Below are 22,542 nucleotides of genomic sequence, written 5' to 3'. Positions count from 1 at the left end.
GGTTCCAGTAGGAACCAAGCTTAAAAGTATAATCTTGAAACTGCTGGTTTAGTGGGAAGTAAAGGCATTAAGGTACAAAGAAATTTAAATCAGATATTAGAAGATATGGTTATTAAAACAGCTAATGTAATGGATCCATCTATATTACATCTTCAAAATATTACTCTTAATTTAATGAAAAGTGAACATTCTCATACAGCCAGAGCATGCTTAGAGATCCAGACTGAATATTCCACTAATTTTAAAATAATTGTGCAAGCATTTCAGAGTGTAATAACCCCTCTTGGCATTTTACAGAATTTACCCAGAGAATATGTATATGTTATAAATCATACACATTTGTGGGTAAATAAATGGATAGGATGCAATCGGGATGTAGGTTATAGTTCTTCTATGATTCCAATAGCAGGGAAAAAACAAATATTGTTTCCAATTACTGTCTTGGGATTACCGGTACACAATTATAAAATTTCAGTATACAGATTTTGCATTTAATAATGAAAATTAGAACAATTAGATCTGTCATCATGTTTACAATTCCAGTCTAAAGTTATCTGTTTACCTAATCAAGACAAAAGTATATTTCATTCTTGTTACCATAATCATACAGTGGGAGTTATTTATGAAAGGAAAATCCACTTTGCACTACAAGTGCACTAAAAAAGTGCAGTCGCTCTAAATCTAAGGGGTAGATCCGAAATGAGTGGAGGCTCTGCTGATTTTATCATCCAATCATGTGCAAGCTAAAATGCTGTTTTTTATTTTCCTTGCATGTCCCCCTCGGATCTACAGCGACTTTACTTCCAAGTGCACTTGCAGTGCAAAGTGGATTTGCCTTTAGTAAATAACCCCCATTATGTTCAGCAAGAATAGAAAAAGTTGAAACTATGTCTAAATTAATTACTCTTGTAGATAAAATGAAGGTTTTCAAATCATGACAGACACAAAGGGTTAAAACTTTTTTTCTCCTCTTGTACAAATACAGAAAATCTAAATCAAGAAATAAATATAGAAGTATAGAAAGAGACATTGTAGCAATAAGTGTTAATGGGTTGAGAACAAATTTAACAAATATTCTTATGAAAATTTAAGTGCTCTTCCCACACAATACAAAATACCTCAGATAGATTAATTTCCTTGGGAAAAAATGTCAAATGTAATTCAAAAGGATAAAGCTTTATTGATAGCTTTAGCTAAGGAACTTCAGAATGCAGAAATATTTTTTAAACATGAACAAGTAAATTTACAAGAAATAGCTCATCAATAGTCACAGTAATAATTGGTAAAATAAATTCAGTAATAGTATAATCAATTGGGTGAAAAACTATAATTACTTCATCAGCAGGAAATATTTTATCACATCCTATAGTTATTATTTTTATTATGTTATTCATTATATTTCAGTTATGTTTAATGTTTAGAATGAAAACATTATATTATTGAATTAGACATGAGAGGAGTTGATTTGTTGCAAAATAAGCTTAAAAGAAGAATGGGAGTTGCAAACTCATTAGAATATGAAATATGGTTATTCATATTTCAGAGGAGAATGTTATATTCTTTATATCTTAATTTTGTATTCGGTTTTAGAAAATGAGATCAACCCGAAATTTTTTTTTGTGTATGTAAAGTCTTTTGAGTTAATAACCTACTGATGGTGACATTTGAACTGAGCTCTCAATTTCAAGAAGCTGTCAAATCATTTTTGATTGATAGAACTGATTATATTTTAATAAAGGAATTTCTATATTACTGATATCTTGTTTTAAAAAAAAAACTATTGGTATAATCAGTCTGTGGCAGAACATTTACAACCACTACAACACTTCCTGTGTCTGGAGTTAATTAGAGATGTTGAGAGCTGTTCATAACACTACTCTTATGCCCCTTGGAGGGGAGGAGAAGGGAGAGGAAAGGGAGTAATATGGGAGGGTTTGGTTTTCAACGCAAAATCTAACAGTGTTTTTTTTTTTTTTTTTTTAAGGGAAGTTCAGCATGAAGAAGCTCTCTTATACAGTCAACACACAGCAAACTTCTAAAGACATCAGCATACGGACAGTTTCTTTAGGAACAAAGGAAACAGCAGCCATCTTAGAAACATTTCATGAACTATTTTTTTTTTTAATCCAACAATGCTATTTCATATATTTTATTAACATACCGGTATATTTTGAATGTGAATGTACAACCTTTTGTAAGTATCTTTGTAACTTGTGAAAATCACATGGTTTGATTTAGGCTGACCCAGTCACATACAATTAAGAAATTTGTCTCACAATCATTTGAAGACAGAAGAGCCTTTAACAGCTATAAAGCTATAGATTCCATGTATGTATATGTATACATACTGTATGTATATGTATACATACTGTATGTATATGTATATTTTTTTTATATATATATATAATTTCATTTAAAGTAGCAGCTTTTGCACAGTGAGGGTACCTAAAGAGTGTGTGCACGGATCTTTTGGACCAGCTATTTATTACAATGGTATTCTCACATCAACAATGAGTTTTTTTGATGCAGGAATGAGTCAATTTTGTTGTGGACTAAACACGGTGCAAGATATGTTACAAAAGAAATGTGTGGGCTGTTTTACATGACCAGGTTGGGCCAATAAATTCTTCCTTGTCTCCCATTTTTTGTTTTTTTTTTGTTTTTTGTTTTTTACAGGCATCTAAGGGATGGGAAGGACTGATTTATTTATTTTTGTTTCCAGGGGATGCTGGTTTTCCACAGCTGCCATGGCTGATGGCTCCGATCAGGTACCCCCAGGGCCAGCCAAAATATCGCTATAATAGTGCCTTGTGAAGAAGCCGGGGCATTGTTGAACTTACTATTGGCCTGCTTAAGTCCCAGTTTCTCTACTTGGCCAGGCCCGGGGGGGGGGGGGGGGGCGCTCTACTATACTCTCCTCCGAAGATTTCCAGGTGTCTTGCCTGTTGCATCTTGCACAACATGTGCGTTGCAATGGATGATTCCTGAGAGCTCATTGAGCAGAGGTAGCCAGAGGTCCGTCAGCTGTTGGTCCCCAGATAGCAGAGCAGCAATGCTGGTATAGCCACCTAGAATCGGCTGATTGCTGGCTACTTTACATGTACATATTACATAAATTCATACTTTGCAGAGTATCCCTCATAGGGAAACAGATGCTAAAAAAAACATCTGACAGTTGTGGTTGACCCTCTATTCAGTGTGTAGTCAACATAATAATCAGTTTGCTTGGCCACTAACACTAAACTCAATTCAGAATTGTGTGGCAATTTCAAAGAGTGGAGAGGGAGTAGAATATCTGGCAGGTGTTTGCTTGTGTCTGTGCCACCTGTATATATTTAGGAGGAACAATAACCTCAGCTAGGTATCTACTATAATATATACACACACACACACTATATATAGTTTTAGAATATATGATGTACACTTTGCATTTTTTTAGGATTTATGACAGCAATATAAGTCTCAACTCCTCCCTTTACCACCACACCTGCTATTAAGTTATTATTAATGGAGAAATATAAATATATTATATATATATATATATATATACATATTATATATATATATATATATATATATATATACACACACACATATATATATATATACACACACACACACACACACACACACACATACATATCACATATATATAATGGTTCTGTTTTCATTTTTGTGTGTACTGGGATTAAGGCTTTGCCAAAACACGTTGGCCACGTTTACTCGCTGATATGCAATAATAAACGAAACAAGTATGTATACAAAGCCAACTCCCCCATCCATCCATGTCTCCATTTTTATTTTTTTGAGCAGTCACAATCTGTGGTCTCATCACCATGATAAAACCTGGACCGGAGGGGAGCAGGGTCCTATTACTTCATCCAAAATGCTTCCAGTGACACAAATCATCACCCTCGCTGTCCTGGCCACATCCATGCCCACAAATGACCTAGAAAATAGGGGGAAGTAGTAGGTGGTCCTGGTGGCCGGCTCCAATGACTGGTACAACTACAGACACGCTTATCAAATTGTCAAGAAGAAAGGCATCCCTGAAGAGCAGAATGTAGTGATGATGTATGACAATATTGCAGATAATGAAGAGAATCCAACCAAATAAATCATTATAAAACGTACCAACAGAAAAGACGTATTTGCGGGAGTGCTGAAGGACTACACAAATAAGTTCCTCACTCCTGACAACTTCCTAATTACGGTTCTGAGAGGTGACGCAGAGGCGATGAAGGGAAAGGGATCTGGGAAGGTGATTAAGAGAAGACCTAAGAACCATATCTTTATGTACTTCACTAATCACAGAGCTCCAGGTCTGCTGGCCTTTCCCAGTGATGACCTCCACCTTCAAGGAACTGAACAAGACCATTCAGTACATGTATGACAACAAGAAGTACAAAAAGATGGTTCTATACATCAAGACCTGAGAATCGGGCTCCCTGATTTATCACCTACCCAACAACATTGACATTTACCCCACCATAGTCACCAACTCTCACAAGTCCTTGTATGCCTGTTAATATGGCGAGAAGCGAGACACATAACTCTGCTATCTTTACAGCATCAGCTGGATAGAGGACATGGATGATCTGTTCAAGGAGACACTACACAAACAGTTTTAACTGGTCAAGCAACAAACCAATACCAGTCATGTGATGCAGTATGGAAACCGGACTATTTCCAAGACGAAGGTAAGCCAGTTCCAGGGTATAGCTAAAACAGTGTCCCCTTACATTGGCCCTGTAGCAGGTACACAATATGGACCTTATCCCCAGCCCCAAGGTTCCCTTGGCCATCCTAAAGAGTATGTTCCTGGCTACCAATGATGCTATTGAGGCCCAGGATGTACTGACCAGTAAAAAGGCCTTACAGGAGACCAAAGCCTTGATAAAGGAATTGCTAAACCTGTATACTCTGTGTGATATGTTTTAGTGTTACTATTTAAAGGCTCTCCAAGGTCGGTGTTTCCTTGGAGGGTGTTTTTTTTTATGCTGTTTTCAAAGAAAAACAAAGATGTGCACTGCAAGTACGCTTTCTGCTAAATTTGTGTTTATTCAGGGGGCTGTGGATACATTTGAGGAAAAGTGTGAAAGCCCCATTCAATATATATATATATATATATATATATATATATATATATATATATATATATATATATATATATATATATATATATATATATATATATATATATATATATATATATATATATCTATCTATCTATCTATCTATCTATCTATCTCAATCATATAAAAATTAAAAAAAAAAAGCTTGCACCTCGGTGTAATTCTGAGCCTTTCCACCCCTGGAATACTGTTCCAAAGGAATGTGTCATGTTACTGCAAATGCTGAAAGATTGGCCAAAGCAACTCATCAAAACTCTAGGAAATATTTGGTGTTGATAGGTAATAGAATAAGCAATCTGATTATTGAGAGTTCCATAGACACTACCAATGAATTCCGTTGTTACAGAAATCTTTTCCCTGAAAATTGTGCATAGTATCTGACATCTGTCAGGAATAGGGATGAGCCAAACATTGCACCAGAACATGCGAACAGGCAAAAAATTTGTTCGAACACGCGAACACTGTTAAAGTCTATGGGACACGAACATGAATAATCAAAAGTGCTAATTTTAAAGGCTTATATGCAAGTTATTGTCATAAAAAGTGTTTGGGAACCTGGGTCCTGCCCCAGGGGACATGGATCAATGCAAAAAAAAGTTTTACAAATGGACGTTTTTAAGGAGCAGTGATTTTATTAATGCTTAAAGTGAAACAATAAAAGTGTAATATTCCCTCTCTGACGTCACGGGGAATGCCACAGGGAATTGCCCGTCAAGTCCCTGTGTGTCAGAGGGGGTGGGATCACCGGGTGGCCCTGCCCTCCGTTATTTAAGAACCGTCAGAAGACAAGAAGCATCACACAGCGGGAGCCTCCCATCATGGTGGATGCAGAGCGGCCCGAGAAGAAGGGAAGACGACGCCGTGGAGGAAGATGCCGGACGAGAACACCGGAGGAAGAACAAGAAGAACCAGAAGAAGAAGAAGGAAGAAACCGAAGGAAGATAAAGAAGCATTTAAATAAAGGAATTGTCAAAAACTGTCTCTTCATTTTTAACACTTTTTTTGTGAAATGAAGTACCCCCTTACCATTTCACACAGGGGGGAGGGCCGGGATCTGGGAGTCCCCTTGTTAAAAGGGGGCTTCCAGATTCCGATAAGCCCCCCGCCCGCAAACCCCCACAACCACCGGGCAAGGGTTGTGGGGATGAGGCCCTTGTCCCCATCAACATGGGAACAAGGTGCTTTGGGGGGCTACCTCAAAGCACCCGCCCAATGTTGAGGGCATGTGGCCTGGTACGGTTCAGGAGGGGGGGCGGCGCTCTCTCGTATAACCCCTCTTTTCTTGCAGCCTGCCAGGTTGCGTGCTCGGATAAGGGTCTGGTATGGATTTTTGGGGGGACCCCACGCTATTTAAAAAAAAAAAATTGGCGCGGGGGTATCCCTTAAAATCCATACTAGACCTGAAGGTCCTGGTATGGAATTTAGGGGGACCCCCCACATCTTTTTTTTTTTAATTTTGATTTGGGGTTCCCCTGTGGGGAATTCCCATGCCGTTTTTATCAATGAACTTTTATGTGTATTGTCGGACCAGCAATTCATTAATAGCCGGGAGTAGTTTTAAATGACTTTTTTCCTTTGAAATGTCATTTTGCTGTCAGACTGTTCTAAACACGGGAAACATGTGCCCCTTTACAGGCATACTATAGACACCCCCCAGGTATGAAATTTAAAAGAATATTACATTTTTATTGTTTCACTTTAAGCATTATTAAAAAACACTGCTCCCGAAAAACCGGCCATTTTTAAAGCTTTTTTCTGCATTGATCCATGTCCCCTAGGGCAGGACCCAGGTCCCCAAACACTTTTTATGACAATACCATGCATATAACCCTTTAAAATTAGCACTTTTGATTTCTCCCATAGACTTTTAAAGGGTGTTCCGTGGCTTTCGAATTTGCCGCGAACACCCCAAACTGTTCGCTGTTCTGCGAACTGGTGAACAGCCAATGTTCAAGTTGAACATGAGTTCGACTCGAACTTGAAGCTCATCCCTAGTCAGGAACGAGTACACAAATCTCATGCATGAACTGAGGTGGCAATGAGGCTGGAGTGTAAATTCTGTGGACACTATCCTCTGTGCCAGTTCATCTTGCTAGAAGACTGTCTGCTGTGTAGCTAACCATGTCATAGCACATTCATCTTCTGGATGGGATATTCACTAAGCTAGCAGCTAGGAGATAGGAGTGGCGGCCGGTATGGTTCAAAAAATGTCCATGCACATGGACAATGATGTCAGCGCGCATGCCCACCCCTTGTGGTTTACTTTCAGCTGTCACAGCCAAATGGTGGAGGGCGGTTGCTAGAAAAATGCTGGACTTGGTTATAGCAACCAGAGAGCTCTGAGATGATGAATGAACACATTACAGGCTTTGTGCTGATGGGGAGATGTACTCACCTTTTCACTGATATCCGTCTATATTCAAAGAATTTCTCCTCATGCGTATTGAGATCATTATACATTGAGCATTATACACTGGCCTAGCGGTTCTCCATTTGCATTACCATGATGGACCCAGTATTTGCACTTGCTTTCTTTCTCTTATTCCTCCAGCATTAGTAATGCAGCTGATGCACATGCCAGGAAACCGTCCTTGGCAGACGTGTTAACCAGTCATAGAAATGCAGGGAAAGGCACACGGAAGAGCTTGAGAGAACAAGCAGACAGCAAAATCAGGAAGAGAAGGATCACTGATAAAGAAAAAAAAAAAAACAAAAAAAAACACTGTTTTTCAATTGCCACTTGTCAGAACACTGAGCTCATAACGCCTGCACATAAAACAGAAAAACACTTTAAAATGCTGAAAAAAAGTTAGAAAATTGCTCGAAAGTCATCTCTGCTCAGGTGTGAATGCAGCCTAACATTTTGGAACAATAGACAGAAAGTTGAGGACGTGGTCAGGTTTTTATATTTTATGGACCCTAAATATTTATACGTAAACTTTAGGGACATTGAAAAGGTTATTCAATTTTGAAATGCCATAACATGCTTCCTCAAGAGCAAGATGACATGTAAATACTTAAAGCACATGCAAAATGTTTCCAATACTTTGTTTTCTATGCAAATTACCAATGATATATCGAAGAAAATGAAAAGCATATCCCATGACATTGTCGTTAAAAGGTTTGAATCCTTGATGATCATCTCCAGAACTCCCACTGAATGTCACAGGCTCCTGGAGGCAGCAAAGGAGTCCTTTCTTAAAGCTATTGGAAAAGCCCAAAACAACCAAATATTGGATTTGAGTGTAAAGTTGGACATTATATATTATCTGGAAGCTGTTTTGGTACTTCAACATCTGCAGGGACCAGGGGTGGTCAAGAACATGACTGTATAGGAGTGAGAGAAGAGAGTGGACCACCAATATGTCACTTCCAAGCACACAGTGCCTTTTACAACCATTAGGGTCCAGCTGGATAGATATCGATGAACCAAGTAGCAGCATTCGCTTTGACAGAAAAAGAAGAAATTAAGTTCAATATATATTTTGGGTGAGCAAAGCCAACCTTGCTGGATAAGACTCTGCAGAGAACACATCCCTTTTATCATCATTGTTACAGAACATTTACAATGTGGAAAATGACAAAGATATCATGCGAGGTTCAGACTACCACATGAAACAAGCCAAGTCATCAGTCCAGTATGTGAGACGTGGACAATGTAAGAATGTTCTGATGTTAAACAGGTGCTTGTTTGCTAAATATCTTTTGCTCACAAATCTGACAGCAGATCAGTGTTATGCCACGTACACACGAGCGGACTTTGTTGGACTGAACTCCGAAGGACTTTGATGGAGTTCAGACGAAAACGGACTTGCCTTCACACGATCACACTAAAGTCCGATCCTTTTGAACGTGGTGACGTATGACCGGACTAGAATAAGGAAGTTCATAGCCAGCAGCCAATAGCTGCCCTTGTGTAATTTTTGGTCCGGACTAGCATACAAAATGGATTTTTCGATAGGAATCGAGTCCATCGGAAAGATTTGAAACTTGTTCTATTTCTAAGGTCCGTCAGATTTTTAGACAGAAATGTCCGATGAAGCCCACACACGATCTAATTGTCCGACGGATTCGTTCCGTGGGACCTTTGATGCTGAAAAGTCCGGGTGTTTTTTTTTTTTTTTTAAGGCCCATAAACTCCACTCTGTTATCCTATGTGTCCATGCACACATGGACGTTGTTGAGCTTTTATCAGCAGTGGAGTTTATGGGCTGTTTTCTGAACGCCATAAAATCACAAAGAACCGTTTATCTGAAAACAAAAAAAACGCCAAACACCGATAAACGCGCATTAATGCCCGTTAATTAGCGTTCAGCGTTTATGTTGGAGCTTAAAAAAAAAAAATATAGGAAATCCTGTGCATACAGGAAGCAAAATTTGACCTCCCATCCACCCCTCGAGCAGACCACCTCCTCTCTTGCTGCACACAAGAAACCAAGGTTACAGTGTTCCCATACAAAATTGCTTTTTTACGTTATCGGATTCAGGGACTTCGGGTAGTTATATTTAACAGAGAATACGGTTATAATGCCCCTAGGAGGACCCCAGAAGTTTACTGTTCATGTCCCCATAAATTCAATAATAACCAGTATGGACCGGGCCAATACCCGGGACCTCCAGCAAATGAGGGGAATCAGAGTTGGGGTTCTCCCAAAAGTAATCAGGGTATAAAGAGACCTGTAGAACAAAGAGGAACTAGAGGGGGGAGGCAGGATCAATCAGCAAAAAAGAAAGAACTTAGGAGTGGGAATTTACAATCTAAGTAAACAAAATTTGACAGACCCAGAAAAAAAAACTTTTGGATAAGGGTCTGACATTTGCTCCACCAAGGAAATTGAGCAAGTTTCAGACTTATATGGATGTGCTCAAGTATGTGCAAAAAACTTTAAGTGTTACTTGTTGTCTAATCCTATTAGAGAGATTAGAGTTGTGACATCAGAATTTCAGCACTCTAATCTCTTGAATGCCTTTTTATTTAACCCCCCAGGCTCACTAGCACCTTCTATTAAGGTGTTTAGGGACGTTGTCCTGTGGGACCTGGAGCAGATTAGGGTAAAAACGTTAAGATGAAGAAGATCTAGAATTGTGATTAGATTCCCTGTGTAAGAATAAAACACTGGTTATCAGACTGGCAGATAAAGGGAGGGGAATCGTGATATTGGATCGCTGTAAATACTTGACAGAAATGTACCGTATAGTGGGAGTCTGAGACATATAATCCTTTAAACAGGGATCCTGTTATTAAATGTAGCGCTGGTAGATTTTAAATCTACTGCTGATAGGTAAATCTAGTGGGTTACTTATTATAGGAAGTTATATTTCCTCTGTTCCAGCTTGGCTGAGTTGCGTGTAGTTCCACACTGTGCCGGTGGGTGTCGTTGTCACCATGGGCCAGTGTTGGAAAAGCAACGTGTTGAAGCGTATGAGTACTTCTCTGTCCCGGAGATAACTTGGTGGAGGTGGTCCTCCGACATTCTGGGAGAGGGTATTTATGGGACAGACGCCATGTTCTGAGGTTCGTTTTCAGCCACCTGCTGGCCCTCCTGGCTGACAGGTATGTGTTAAGAGTACCACCTCGTGGTCCTCCGTTCCGGAGGCCCACGTCGCTGCGGCATGTGGGTGGGCCCAGAAGCCTGTCTGGGGCCTACCACAGCAGCCGAGGAATGGTCCTGAGCTGTCTATCCTGAGTGAAGAAGCTGGACAACCGAGAAGATCCCAGGGGAGGACCCGTCATGGAAGGATTATGCAGAGTGCTGGTCTGGAGAGGTGCCTGGTGACTCGGTTGGAGGACGTATCCTGAATTAATCTTAATGCATAGCACTGCCGGGTTGGCTTAAAGGTTCAAGTACTGTGTCTGACATTCATCGCAAACCATTACATCCTGTGGCAGAGGATCGTACGGGTTTTATTTCAAACAAGTCTGTGGCAGAGACTTTTGTTCGTGCTGCGTACTGGCTGCTAGACAAGTGAGAGAGGTCTATCCAGGCGGGCAAAGATTGAATCCCACAAGGGGAGCGCATTCAACTACAAGGGTTCAATTACAAAGAATGTTCTGAAGAATACTAAGGAAAGGTATTTGAGCTTCCCTGCTACTTCCTTTATTTGTTCATTAAAGCATTGGAAAATCTACTCAAGTGTTTGGTGCTTGTGTCGTCCAGAGGTAAACTCAACGGAACCCTAGACCCGGTGAAACAGAGGTATCGAGAGTGAAGGTAACAAGCCCACTTTAAACCAGCAGCTCCACCAAGAGTTATTGCTACATAAATATTAAAAGGAGCTGAAAAGCATAGAAGAAAGAGGGTTTAATAGAGGGATTATACATAAAAAGAAGGAGAGGCTCTTCTTAGTATCAAACGCTCCTCGTACCCCTATTTATCTCCCAAAAATTCACAAAAACCAGACTTGCCCCTTGGGACGCCCCATAGTTAGTGGGATTGACTGTTACATCCCGTGTGGGCAAGTATATTGATCATTATTTACAGCCCCTTGTGCAGAAGATGCCTTTATATATTAAAGATACTGTCATAAATTTGCTGTCAGAAATTATCCCCAAAAAAGGCTTGTGGCTGGTTACAGCAGATGTAACCTCACTATATACAATCATTCCCCATCATTTGGGTTTAGAGGCAGTGAGGTTGCCTTTGACAAGGGAGTCCGGCCTTGCGGTATCACAGATGGAGTTCAATATGGAACTACTGGAATATGCCGCGACCCATAAACATTTCTGGTTCAACCACCAGTTTTTCCGCCCGGATACCAATGCATGGTAAAATGGGAGGACAACGTCAGGTCTTGTGGGCTAGGTATATTGATGATGTCCTCCTCCTATGGGATGGCAGCACATCCGAACTCTACAACTTTATGGAGCTGCTTAATAGCAACAATAGGAGCATCAGCTCAACTTTCAGTCTAGTACGGAGGAAATCAATTTTTTAGATCTCAAAATTTCAGTAAAAGTGGAGAGGTTTGTTACATCTACTTTTTTAAGCCTACTGATAGAAACTTGTATATTCCCTTGGACAGCTGCCACCATGAATCTTGGTTAAGATTGGTCCCTAAGAGTCAACCCATGTTCCTTAGGAGTAATTGCACTGTGGTGAATGAATTTGACAATCAGGCAGCTGTCCCCTGTAGTAGGTTTATAGAGAAGGGATATGAGTTGCTGCATGATACAATAAAATCTATATGGGAGTTATATAGGACAACATTGTTGGCAGAGAAACAACCCAATATAGATAATACTAAGGTGTCTCTTTCATAACAACTTTCACTGTACAACATTGGAGTATTAATAGGCTAATTCAAAAACACTGGCATCTATTGGGTAGTGTCCAAATTCTCAGTACGGTCTTACCTAACAGACCACGGATAGACCCTAGTATCCAAGATCCTCCTAAAGAGAATAGACGCTTCTTTCAGCATCTTACAGGATATTATCACTGTAAAAAATGCCAGGTATGCTCTCAACAAATGTAAAGATATGAAGATTTGTGATTTTGCATCAACAAGCAAATCTCAGACTTTTTAAATAGAGCCATTTATTATGTGCTCATCAGTGGGTGTGGTCCATCTTATTCAATGCCCCTGGGGGTTCAGTATGTATGTAGAACTAAGAGGGCTCTCCAAGTGAGCCTGAATGAGCACATTAACAATGTCAGAAAAGGTTTTAAAAATCATTCTGTATCAAGACATTATGACCTGGTGCATGATAGGGACCCTTCCAATACCCTTTTTGTGGGTATTGACAAATACAGACCCCATTGGAGAGGAAACTCCCTGGTTAGGGAGATTTCCAAACAGGAAATGGCCTGGATATATAGATTAAAGTTGTATGTCCCCTATGGCCTTAAATGTAGACACTGATGTGAATGCATTTATTAACAATTCTTAACTAAGACTTTTTAGCCCTTTGGGATTTCTGGGTCTATTGTGTCAATGACCTTTGTTATCTCCGTATTGTTCCACATATGGGGATGTATTAATATTAACATAGATGATCAGGAATTTAATATCGTAGATGTGATGTTAGATGAACACCCGGGATATACATATTAAGTGTTAATAAGATTTAGGTAATAGGGGAGGTTTTATAAAGAACTATGTTTGCTTTATTTTTGAGACTGTTTTTCTGAGGTACATTTTAGCTTGTTCTTCAGTTATCCTGACTGGGCGTCATATGACATCCTTTAGGATAATAGCCGCCGCGCGCCCGTGGGGGAACACAACGCGGCGATCGGTGGTGTGGTGTGTCAGTGTGACACACCGATCTCGGTAAAGAGCCTCCAATGGAGGCTCTTTACCACATGATCAGCCATGTCCAATCACAGCTGATCACGATGTAAACAGGAAAAGTCATTGATCGACTTTTCCTCACTCGCGTCTGACAGATGCGAGTAGAGGAGAGCCGATCGGTGGCTCTCCTGACAGGGGGGTCGACATGAAGGTAGTGAACTTATCTGATCTGGAACTCACCCCTGAACACATCAGTTTATTAGAAAAGGGTATGACGTTTTCCCCTGTAAATAACATGGATGAGTTCACAGTCTTCAAGGACATTACGTTGTTTTTGAGGAAAGTTTTCCTGCGTTCCCTATATGACCGTACGGGTAACACCGCTGCACCTGTGACTTCCTTGGACGTTGAAGACCAGAAAGCACTAGACATACTGAACTCATTACTGGAGGAGAGTGAAGGGCCCCTTGAGACATCTATCCCAATAAGAAGACAGGCCAACATGAGAATCAGGTCCCAGGGGGCGTGGCCAGCAGCCGGAGGAGATGGCCGCATGAGGAGAGAGCTCCGTGCTAGCCAGCTGCACCGGCCCGTATAAAGCGACAACAGCCGGCAAACACTCTCTGAAAGCGACAGAGAACCCCATAACATTGATCCAGCGATGGGTAAGAGAAAACCCCCAGGGGGACCCCGCAAAATTGACTGACTTTTATCCGTCGGCTAGCACGCCGGAGAACCAAGATGGCGCCGCCACTCACAGGCAGCAGCGCGCCAGGCAGACTGACCTCAGAGGGAAGGGGAGAGAAAACAGCAGACCTCCATCCCTTTCTCCAGGCCACAGCAGCCGCTCTTCCACCTGCAATACCCCTTCTCAAAGCCCACAAAAAGCAGCCCCTAAGTGTTCCTCTGCCCATACCTATGCAGGTGAAAGAAATGAGGAGGACTACACATCCCATAACAGCACCACTGAGTTTATTGAGCAGATTCAGGAGTTCCCAATGTCTGGTCTGCCCCTAAGTGACACTACAATGAAGGAGATGCTGGTCTCATTGCGGGGGTCCATGCACAGGGATCTCATGGAATGCATATCACAATTAAAAACAGACATCACTGAAATTGGGGACAGAGTTAGCCACGTAGAAGACAAAATGGCAGAATTTACAACAGCACATAATGAGCTAGTGGACGCCCACAATGAAAAAGATGATGAGTTGGAAGCCCTAAAAAACAAAATGGCGGATTTAGAGGATAGGTCCTGCAGAAATAATATAAAATTGCGAGAGGTAGCGGAATCTGTACCTCCCTCTGAACTCCGAAACTATGTTCAGCAACTAATTCAAGACCTACTCCCAGACACGCCAATCTGGGAAATTACTGTGGATTGGACCCATAGACTACCTAAGCCGCAATACCTACCAGAAAAAATACCCCGCGACGTCATAGCTCGCATACACTTCTTCCATATCAAGGATAACTTAATGCGCTTTGCAAGACAAAACTCCCCATTACCCAATCCCTACTCGGGTATTGCTATATATGCGGACCTCTCCCAGCACACAATGCTGGCAAGAAAAAAATTACTAGCACTAACAAAGTTACTACGCAATAACAAACTTCCATATTCTTGGGGCTTCCCCACGAAACTTCTTGTCACTAAAGATGGTCGAACATACACCATTAGATCTCTGGAAGAGGGCCTTCAACTTACAAGAAAATGGGGGCTTCTCCCAACGGAAGAAGACACTCTTACCACCAAAACCCCTAGAGGTATATCCCCAGAATGGAAATCAGGCAACGATACTTGACTGATCTTTCATGTATCAGAAATCAACTACACACTTGATGTTTGCTCATCTAAATCAAGGGTCGAAGCTGGGTAGTAGGAGCCTGTACCCCCAGGTGTTTCTATGCGATTTTACTCGCACTATGGAGGAAAATCTCCTCAATTTTTTATGTTTTGCTTTTTGTTTGAATGTTGACGTTTTTCATCCTCTCTTTTTTGTTCTACCACCGACAACCAACCACGGCAAATCTGGTGACAACAATCTGGAGCCTAATTCTTCTGTGCAACCACTCCTCTCGAATGAGCACCCTTCACTCAAGGTCAAGACAACTTTAACCACAGGTACCCTCTTGTACTGCTCCACATTTCAAATTTTGATCGTATCTACACAAAAGAATTTTTCCCTACAAATCAATGGTTCTTAATTTTGTGACTATAAACGCTCATGGTCTCAACAGTCCTTTCAAAAGGAGGGCTATGTGGCAACAAGCGAAATCCTTAAAAAGCGATGTGTTATGCATCCAAGAGACTCACTTTGTCCAGCAGAAACACCCAATATGTAAGGACAAAAAATTTCCCCATATTTTCACGGCTTTAGGTCCAAAGAAAAAGGGAGGGGTGATGATTGCTATTAACCAGAATGTAGCATTTCATTTGCAGGAAATAGTAAGTGATAAGGCGGGAAGATATATTATACTGGTTTGTGGTTTAAACAATACTATGTACACTATCATTAATGTATATGCCCCGAATTGCAGACAGATATCTTTTTTGAATGCCCTCAAAAAAAAAAGTTGAGAACATCAAAAAAGGCTTAGTATTATATTGTGGAGATTTCAACTGTGTTCCTAACAAGCAACTAGACTGTTCATCCCCACGAAAATCTACGCGTAATGAACTTTAATCCTTTTTACACTTTTCTAATTTGTATGATGTATGGCGTTGCGTTAATTCAGGAGAAAGAGATTTCACTTACTACTCAGCTCCTCATAAGTCTTATTCAAGAATCAACTTATTTGTTGCTGACCTAGCTTGTCTTAACATTGCATTATGCGCTAAAATCCATCCAATTACCTGGTCTGATCACGCTCCCGTTTCCCTTTCAATTAAAGAAAAAAAATACAGCGTCACCTGTACATCTGTGGCGAAACAATATATCTATTCTGAATAATCATAAACACAGGGTTGGGTTGCGTGATCGGATCAAAGAGTTCTTTCAATTTAATGACACTCCGGATACGAATATTTTCACGTTGTGGTGTACACACAAAGCATTCAGCAGAGGCCTACTCTTACAAACAGCATCACGGGAAAAAAAGAGGAAATTAAAAACATTTACCACATTAATGGCTACACTTACATCTCTCGAACAACAGCACAAAGCAAATCCTTCCTCCCAGATAAACACAGAGTTAACTCAGACTAGACAAGAGGTGAGGGATTATTTAATTTCAGAACATCGAAGATGTTAGCATAAATTTAGAGCTACACACTATACCCAAGGAAACAAAGCTGGCAAATTCTTAGCGGCTTATATCCGCAAAAAACAACAGAAAGCTAAACTTCCTTACATTATAGATCCCATTACGTCACAAGCAGTATACCACCCCAAGGACATAGCAAACGCATTCTGTAGGTACTATAAACAACTATATAAATTTGAAATAAGACCCCGCAACGACACAACCTACCAAAAGAGGAATTAATGCTTTTCTTCAAACGGTTAATCTCCCTTCTCTAAACAGTGACCAATTAACTTACTTAAATTCTACAATATCAGATAAAGAAATTGCCCTAGCTGTTCAATTCCTACCCCACAACAAATCACTAGGTGCCGATGGCTTTTCGGCGGAGTATTATAAAGCCTTCTCCAGTATTTTAGTGCCATATATGAATAAGCTCTTCCAAAAAGCCACTACTGACAGCATTTTTCCGGAAGAAATGCTCCAAGCTGTTATAATAGCCCTCCCTAAACCAGGGAAAAAACCAGATGCCCCACAAAACTTTAGGCCCATATCCCTACTCAATACAGATTTAAAAATATATTCCAAAATTTTAGCTAACCGCTTAGCGGAAGTAACCCCTTACCTAATCAAAGCGGATCAAGTGGGCTTTGTAAAAGGGAGACAAGCCCCGGATGGAACTCGTAGAATGTTCAACCTCCTTAAAATAGCGGAAACGCGAAAGGTGCCCACAGTGTTCCTGACACTAGATGCCAAAAAGGCGTTCGTTTGGGTCCACTGGGGATACCTATTAGCGACACTTGCTAAGTTCGGTCTCGATGGTCCTGTCCTGTCATCTATCTCAGCACTCTATACAGTCCCAACTGCTCAGGTTTATACCTCTAACGCCATGTCTGATAAATTCCATATAACAAATGGGACCCGCCAGGGTTGTCCTCTATCGCCACTGATTTTTAAGCTGGTGATGGAACCCCTGGTGGAGACAATAAGAAAGGACATTCGTATCAAGGGCATTGGGGTTTCGGGCGTGGATCACAGGATAGGACTATTTGCGGATGACGTGGTACTGACACTAACTTCACCAACCACATCTCTTGACAGAACTCAACAAATTCTTAATGATTTTGGGAAAATATCATATTATAAACTTAATATCAGCAAATCTTCGATTCTCCCTATACACATTAATAACCCTAACCTTAAAAAAATAAAAATCTGATTTCCCTTTTATGTGGGCTCACAAATATTTGAAATATTTGGGGATTAATCTCTCCTACCCTTCCTCCTCTGTATATGATAATAACTACCCCTCCTTAGTAAACACAATAAAAAACGACCTTGAACATATTTCCTCACATGAACTTTCATGGATAGGGAGGATAGCTGCTTTTAAAATGACTGTTCTGCCAAAAATATTATATTACTTCCGCACTATCCCGATCATTTTGCCTGATCACTTTTTTATCACAATCGATAAACTACTAAGGAAATTTATATGGGCTGGTAAAATAGCAAGACTTTCATATTCTACGTTACAAAAACAAAGACAGAGAGGTGGTATGGGTTTCCCCAATATACGCAACTACTATGTAGCAGCGCTTCTGGACCAGGCTAAATCTTGGTTCAACCAGTCATCAGACAAATTGTGGGTGCAAATAGAAAAAGCAATAGTACAACAAAGAGACCTACCTTCACTTCTATTAGCCACATTAACAAACAGATCATTGTTTCATCCCAATTTTCCCTCTATAAATGCAACGGTTAAAGCATGGAAAACAGCTAATGCAAAAGCTGATAGCAGCAAAGCCGTACAAAAGAGAATAATTTCCTTAGGCATGTATGAATTCCTTATCCCTTCCTTAAAAGTAAACGAAAAATGCTTTTCGAAAAACTTGACATATACACAATTCAAAGCTCAAACTCCAACAACACCTACATACGCAACTATTCAGCTTCACCACTATCATATCAAATATCCAAACTCCTTTTTTAGCCACAACCCTGAAGTGTGGACATATATATCCACCTCTTTCAACAAACCTAAAGGCCTTACATGGTTCTACAAATATCTACAAAACACATATAGTCAAACCAAAACTACTAGCATGCTAAACTGGGAAAAAGACCTTAAGAGCAATTTTGCTTTATCTGAGTGGAACAAAGCTATTCAAGCTAACCATATATATTCCCACTGTACTAACCACTGGGATACGTCCCTTAAATTGCTATATAGAAGCTACCCAACACCGATGAGAATCTCACAAATCTTTAATAGCTCCGATACACAATGTTGGCGGAATTGCGGCAGTAAGGGAACGATATTTCACATATTGTGGGAATGTAAATCCGTAAGAAGCTTCTGGAACTCTGTTTTCTCTCTACTAGCAAAAATAACTGGAACTGTCATTTCTCCCACTCCTGCATTAGCTCTGCTTAACTTAGGAATAGATAAAATACCTATAAATTACAGACGTATAACTACTCATATATTAATAGCAGCACGCTTATCCATCACTTCAAAATGGAAATCAAATAATATTCCAAATATTAGTGAAGTAATACTCAGAGTGAATACCCACTACCAATATGAAAATTTTTTCGCTTACTCAGTTAATTCAATGGCAAAATTACAGAGTGAATGGGCTCCATGGTGCACAAGAGTTCCAGAGACTTCTCATTGATAATCTGGTATAGACATAATAGCTATACTATTATTTGGTGGTAAGCTGTTGTCAATGCAATCTTGTTTGGTTTACGTTTCTTTACTTTATAAGTTTTATAGTTTTTGTGTTTATTTTTCCTTCCTTTCTTCTCATTTTCTCTCTAATCTGTAAAGATGTGCTAAGTGAAAGCTTAATTACTTAGCCGTATATTTGACTTCATATTTTTTTATGTCGAGCTTCGTTAGCAATTCTATGTTACATTGCACCCGTATTCATAAGTATTTACAATGCAAAATACGTAGTGAGATTGGGAATTCCAAGTAACAATTGTTCTACCAACTGGATTATGCTGCAGAACATGGGGGGGGGGGGGGGGGGGGGAAAGTACCTCTCCGGACACAGTTTGTTCCCAGATGGGGTGTCTGGGGGGGCTCCCCGACCCTACCCTATTATTGTGAATACAAGAAAAAAGTTAGTAATGCTCAATTTAACCCAGTTAAAAGTTATTATAAAGTGTACACCGTGATATGTAGAATTACATGTTGGATGCATTTACAGAAAGAACTAAGGAATGATACTTGTAACTATACGGCTGTACTGTTATACTGTTGTTAATATGAAAATGAAACAGAGAATCAGGTCCCAAAAGATGCCTCCATTGTCTAAAAACAGATGGTTGAACCTGTTCCTGGACGTGGTTCAGACAGACTTGGGAAAGGTGGACTGGACTAAAAGATCCCCAGACAACCTGACAGTAGGTGAAAGGGCAGCACTGAATGACTTAAAAAAAAAAAGACAGAATATTGTAATAAAGAAGAGTGATAAGGGCGATAATGTTGTATTACTAAACCAACAAGACTATGAAAAAGAAGCCAAACGCCTACTTAATGATCAGACAACCTATGAAAAATTGGACAGTAACCCTTTCCCAGCACTGGTACTTGAACTAAATAGGAAATTAATGGATGCTAAAAATGAGGGCCTGCTAACCAACCGTGAGTATCAACATCTCCTATTGCAAGAGTTCAATTTACCGACCTTCTACATTATCCCCAAGGTTCATAAAAATCTAGAAAATCCTCCAGGCAGACCAATCGTCTCAGCCTGTCAGGGCCCCCATGGAAAGAGTGGGATGGTACTTGGACTCCCTTCTACAGGACATGGTCAAAAATTTTAAATCCCTCATCCAGGACACGAGACATGCGTTGGCTAAAATTACCAAACTCAACGTCTGCAAACAACTGGAGGGGATTCTGTTGGTTAGTATTGATGTCACTCTACACCTCAATACCCCACTCCATTGGTATCCATGCAGTTGAGCGATTCATGGAACTATCATACTCAGAATCTGAACCACAAAATGAGTTCCTGGTCGAATTGTTGGACTTTACCCTGTTCAACAATTTTTTCCAGTTCTTGACCTCCTATTACCATCAAATACGAGGCACCTCCATGGGAGCAGCGTGGGCACCAGCCTACGCCTGTCTCCATTTGGGACTTTGGGAGGAGGTCTATCCCTCGCCAATGTACCGCGGCCACGTACTTACGTGGTTGCAGTACATAGACGATGTATTAATGCTGTGGAAGGGTACCTTGGATGACTTACATCAATTCATGAGGGAACTAAATACGAACAAACAAAATATACGACTGACATACAACTTTGACCAAAATAAACTGTTGTTCCTAGACCTACAGATCACACTGGAAAATAGCCAACTTACTACCTGTACATTCCGAAAGGAAACAGCAGCCAATACGCTGCTGCATGCAACAAGTTACCATCCCCACAGGTTAAAAAATGGGATTCCAGTGGGACAGTTCCTACGAATCAAAAGGTTGTCCTGTATGTTTGTCTTTGTTATTTTGGCCAATCTGTTACTGCAATCAAACACTGCACCTTGTATTTCAACTGTGAATTTTAATGGTAATACGTGAATAAAATTGTTTTTTACCTTAATATCCAGGAATAATCTGTTGCTAATAGTAACCTCTTTTTAAGCCTGTCTTTAATGGCTTTACTCCCTTTTCCTCCATTCCCCTCAAGTGATTTTTATGTGCTAATGGTTACAGCAATAGTACCCTAAGGGGTATAGGATATAGTACCGGTCTTTAGACTGTCTTGACCACGTACAGGTGACCACTCGCGTGCTCCATCCCCTTCCCCCTCTTTGTGTTCTATTTTCTACCTTTGGCCGCTAGATGTCACTGTGCTGAGGTCTTGAAATCACGACACCAGTATACGGATTTGATCTACTTCATGTTCACTAAAATCAGAAGGGAGATTAATATGTATAATTTTCTATGCATTTGTGACCACCAAGCTGATGGCATATTGCAAGATGGGAGTTTGGGGGAATTATCATACAGAGTGGTCCCGTTTTGCACTTTAATTGTATTAAATTTAGTAGTAATGTGATAAGGCGCACTGGTATGATGCTGGTCCGTAAAAGAGGCTTGATTCATGCTATTGTGCAGGTCCGTCCGGCGAGTCACGGCTAAGATCGAGGCTTGGTTTGTTGTGACGACATCATCTCTGACGAAATGCGTAGGGTGGAGAGACGTGCTGATGTCACCTTGTGTTTTCCCTCATGTCCCAGAAGGACGTGTCTGTCTGGTTGTGCGACAGCCGGCACACCAGACTTGGGGCTTTCTATTTACACTGATGCTGTAAATGCAATATTCTGTATATCAATAAACATGTAAAGGGTTTTACACTATATGGAGCCCTTTTATTTTCTATATTAAATCCATCCATCCACCTGAGTGAATGAGAGGTGTCCTGAGGATAGTTGTACGCACATATTAGGAGAAAGATGCAGGTTGTGTTTAGACTACATGCACTTTTTGATCCTCTGTAACAGGGGATCATGTGGAGCTGGTAAGGAGCAAATTGTACTATCTGGTGGTGGATTCTGCACATATGGGGACAGTGGATGGACTTTACCATCACATACTTTGAAAAACCTGTAGTTTCAAGCACTGGTGGACTCACTTTTTTTCCATAGGTTACATATTGACTAATGGAATATAGATTTAGCGCAATTCTATTTTTTCTTTTAATATGTTTTATTGTGTTTGTGTTTTGTCATACAGGAGAATTAATGCTTATTGTTTTTGTTCTGCAAACCTTTCTAGCACAGTTTTTTTACATTCTTTCCAACTTGCTGCACACACGTCTGGTGAGTCTTGTGCAAAATGGCAAAGGAAGTTTCTCAGTCACAGCTCATTTCTGCAGTGCAAATGCACCCTGCAATTTGGGACTT

The 22,542-nt window shown here is 40.3% G+C and overlaps 1 pseudogene; it reads left to right on the top strand.

Moving 5' to 3' along the window:
• Positions 1–3,886: 3,886 nt before the first annotated feature.
• Positions 3,887–4,941, top strand: LOC141128537 (legumain pseudogene; annotated as a pseudogene).
• The last annotated feature ends 17,601 nt before the right edge of the window (positions 4,942–22,542 follow it).

This window comes from Aquarana catesbeiana, linkage group LG01 (assembly GCF_042186555.1).
Source record: "Aquarana catesbeiana isolate 2022-GZ linkage group LG01, ASM4218655v1, whole genome shotgun sequence".
NCBI lineage: Eukaryota > Metazoa > Chordata > Amphibia > Anura > Ranidae > Aquarana > Aquarana catesbeiana.
Note: the sequence above shows the minus strand (reverse complement) of the source record. Positions and strands in the feature narration are given on the sequence as shown.